Source organism: Poecilia formosa, unplaced genomic scaffold (genome assembly GCF_000485575.1).
Source record: "Poecilia formosa unplaced genomic scaffold, Poecilia_formosa-5.1.2 Scaffold801, whole genome shotgun sequence".
Classification (NCBI taxonomy): Eukaryota; Metazoa; Chordata; class Actinopteri; order Cyprinodontiformes; family Poeciliidae; genus Poecilia; species Poecilia formosa.
The window spans coordinates 144,769-148,909 of NW_006800740.1; the positions used below are offsets into that span (position 1 = coordinate 144,769).

A 4,141-nucleotide genomic window follows, 5' to 3' on the forward strand; every position below is an offset into this window, starting at 1 on the left:
CTCAACAACTTCACATGCTCTTATGTTCACAATTAAACCTCATGTCATAAGCAGCATCGCACGCCTCTGCTGCCTCTTGAATTGCAGTATAGAGCTATCCGGATCATTCTCTCTCCACAATCCAGGCTGAACCTCTTGTATGACTTCTTCAACTTTGACCCCCAGTCACCGGTGGTCCTGCAGGGTAGGAATCTTGCTGTCTGTCAGGCCACTAGCTCCGTCTTCCATCTCTGCCAGCGGTCTGGTCTGTATTCATCATTTGGACTACCTGAGTGTCTGTCAGAATTGACACTTATTGAACACAGCAAACAACATAAGAGGACAGGAGAAGGTTTGATTCTTATCTTTGCGAGGTGAACAGACATAGATGTGCTTTCAGTTACAAATCCCCCGCCGCCCTGAGGCACATTTGTCTGCCCCTCTCTTTTTATTGCATTTAGGATCCCTAATCACAGAGAGCGCTAAAACTCTAAGGGTGGGGTATAGGCATTTCATCATACAGTACAGTGCAAGATTATCTCTAACTAATAACACAATCCATCTCACACTGGCTTGTTTGGTCCTTGACCCAGGATCAGACAAGACAAATTGTGTAGCTCCAAGGTGATGGTTCTGTAGCATTGAAGAAGTCAAGGCAGAGCATTCTGTGAAGAGCTGCTGTCTCCGCCCTTCTTAAGAGAGGCCCTCTGGGAAAGTAAGCAGAATGATTAGCAATATAGAAACATTTCTTAAATGTTTAATCTCACATCAATGTAATCAGAACTACAGACACAATACCAGTACTATAAGGAACAAAATGTTTGCCCTCCTACATAAGTTAAATAGCTTTCTGACCAGCCTCACTGAGTCCGTACAAACACAGCTGATCCGACTATGTGGTACATGAACCCACTGCCTCTTACAGTCTGGACTCAGTCTCCGTCCCTATGTTTCCATCCAGGGCAACTATGGCCTCTTTGGCCGCAGAGACTGGGGGCCGAGCTGTGACGTTGTGGGGCTCTCTGATGCCTCAGACCGGGGCTGAGCGGGCATTTGGCTATCTGCCGTTGTGGGCGTCGTATACCTGACCATTATATCCTGAATCCATGTGGCCCGTGGCAGCGATTATATGTTAAACCAAACACCTAACTCTACCGCTAGGTCGCTGGAGCTAAGTCTCTCTAACGCTATCATAAATAAGGTTTTATTATCCAAACATGTAAACTGTTAATCGCATGCAACCTGTTCCCCATACAACTCATAATACCGGTTAAAGCTATTTGATTTTAATGACCAAATACCAGGGAAATCTTCTCCTATTCCCAGCAGTTTCGAATACCTAGGTTGAGAATTTACATCAGCCATATTTCCGCACTGTGGTTCTCCATACCGTCTCTCCGGATTTCTTCCCCCCTCTCAGGTGGTCTTCAGGTGTCCCCTTTTGAACGCAGTGGCCGAACGGGGTAGACCTTTGGCTTCTGGAATGACAGAGGTTTAAAGGTGGAACCAAGCAGTCCTCCAATGTTATAGAGCATGGAATCAAGTTTGATCCTGCATTGCACTTCATGCCGATGCCGAGTCGATAATAAATAAATAAACAATTTCTGATTTGCATATCTCCTGGCATTGTCCTGAATACAATGTCTCATACTTAACCACCATACCTAAGACTAAATCGAATCAGGGTTTCTTCTCCAATAGCACGTTTTCAACACCTACCGTTTCATGTTAAAGCATAAAGTACACAGCCCTAGAGCATGGTATGCCCCACTCGGTCCTTTATCCTGCTGCCCCCCCTCCCCCCCTTCTTTCTTTCTTTATAAATGTTGTCCTGGTCTCCAAAGATGACAACCTCTCACCTGCCCTCGTCAGGTCTCTCTGATGGCTCTCTGTTCCGGAGCACTCATCATTTCCACCAGTTGATGGAATACATGTGAGCTCAGCTTAAAGTAACTTAGATGAGGTGTAAACTGGCAAACCACTGAGCCACAACTATAGAACTGGAGCTTAATCAACTCAATTCACATTCAATAATCAATTTGATCTTGATATTCTCTTATCATTAAAGGCCTAGGTTTATAATCCATGGAATCTACTCCCAGATTGCAAGATTAAGCTTATAAGATACTTGGATAGCATCAGGGGGAGGTTGCGGCTCGGGTCTCTGCTTCCGTAGCATGACGAAGCACAGCTAGCACCCCGGCTAAGCAGCAGCGCGGCTTCTGCATCTGAGATCCGATCCTGCCTTCTGTTCAGGTTCATAGTGGTAGCTTTTGGGAAACACTACCGGGTCCCTCAGTGTTCCCGTGTTATTTTGTTTATTACCTTTGCTTGCTTCCTGTGAGGGGTGGGGGCGATGGTGGGACTGGGTTTGCTTGCTTGCAGCGGTGTTTACTGGCCCTGGTCCGCCCACTCTTCGCCAGTTCTCTCCTCAGGCTGACTATGAGTGTAGTTCCTTGGAAATAACTTAGAGAGGACTCCAGTATTTACAGTCCATGCCTCCTGTGTTACTCGGTTGACTCAGAGTGGGGCGTTGACCGTGGGCTCGATGATATGCAGCGTTAGCTTAACCTGTTAGCGACAATGCTTACAAGCCGCCATCTTCCTCTCTACTCCCAGAGGTCTGCGCCTGCGCAGCTGCGGGCGTGGCTTCCTCCACCAATCAAGTAACCGATGCTGTATGAGTAGGTTTGAGTTCAAGTACATGGGATATTAGAGACCTCTAACCTTTTATGTAAGTAGTATTACTATACTGACTTTGTTTCGCATTTACATCTGCTCCAATACAGAACCAGGAGTGTATCCCATTGCGTTTCCAGTGGCCTGGTGAATTACAATACGTTACGTTATATGATCAAATAAATGAATTCAACATGTAATCCTTTTTTCCTGCGCCCTCAAACATACCAAAGGTCGGTAGCAACCAGTCAGTAAGCATCCTTGGACATTTTGTGTAATTGTTTCAGGGCAGACTTGAACGCAGCAAAGTGGAAACACTGAGCAACTATAAGAATAGTAACAATGATAAATAATGAATGACATTTTCCTCAACACAGCGTACCAGCTGTGCTACGGTCTCACCCTCCAGGCTCAATTTTTCACTTTACTCTCTTCATCGGGCATCAGAAGCCACGTCATTCAGAAGGCCAACTCTCTGGCCCACATTTGCAGTAACCTCCAACCACATTAGAGAACGTACTGCTCTTCTAACTCATATGACCCCAGGAGCCCAGGGACCTCACCTGCTTATGCTGGTTGACGCAGCCACATTTGAAATTGCTCCCCCGCATCCTTCTGCGGGTTCTCTGAGGGTCAAGCATGGTTCCCTCCTGCCCTCCAGTTAGCCTGTCTTCCTTCTTGGCCTATCTGGAGACAATAGGCCAGAAATCCACAATGATTTCTACCCCGGTGGAGATCTTGGTTTCTAAAAGTAAGTGTTTATGGACCGGCGATGTACTAGGATTCCATCTAGCCTAATTAAAACTTTAAAATATCTATATCCCCACAGGCGATTAAACATTCGCAATGCTGTGCATACTAGAATCATAACTCACATCCATATTGGACCTTTCAGGGGTCTTCCACCAATTCTTCCGGCTGTGGTTTTGTGAGGCCGTGTGGTGCGGTCGCGACCTGTTTACTGGTGGGGTGTTTCTCAGGATGAGCTAGACACCTGTCTTAGGGGTTTCCATCTATCCAGAATGCTTAACAACTAACTCTCTGTATTCATTTCTATCATACACATCTTCTAACTTACGCTTTTCAGAACATCCTGTTGTCTCTCAATAAATTCACTCACACTTATGTTCACAATTACAACCCGTATGTCAGAAGGAGCGGCCCGCCCTCCTGCCTCTTGATTGCAGCACGAACTCTCCTGGACCTTACTCCTTCCACAACTCAGAGCGTGCCTCTTGTTTAACTTCCTCAACTTTGACCCCCAGTCACTAGTTGTCTTGCCAAGTTGGAGTCCGGCTGTTCACCAAGTTCACTAGCCTAATCCTCCATCTCTGACAGCGGTCCTGTTTTGTATTCTTCATTTTGATCACCTGCATGTTTGTCAGATTTGACTCCTATTACGGCCAGTAAATAGCACACGTAAGACAAGTGAAATTTGGATTTTTATTACTTGTGGGAAGTACAGACTGACATGTGCTCTCCG

At 46.0% G+C, this 4,141-nt stretch overlaps 1 long non-coding RNA gene across 1 annotated transcript; it reads right to left on the reverse strand.

Moving 5' to 3' along the window:
• Window positions 1-205: 205 nt before the first annotated feature.
• Window positions 206-3,285, reverse strand: LOC103131644 (uncharacterized). Its single transcript, XR_475406.2, has 3 exons — window positions 2,305-3,285; window positions 1,370-1,457; window positions 206-686 (listed from the first exon to the last, which is right to left on the reverse strand). It is a non-coding gene; the product is annotated as an uncharacterized LOC103131644 (long non-coding RNA).
• Between the last annotated feature and the right edge of the window lie 856 nt (window positions 3,286-4,141).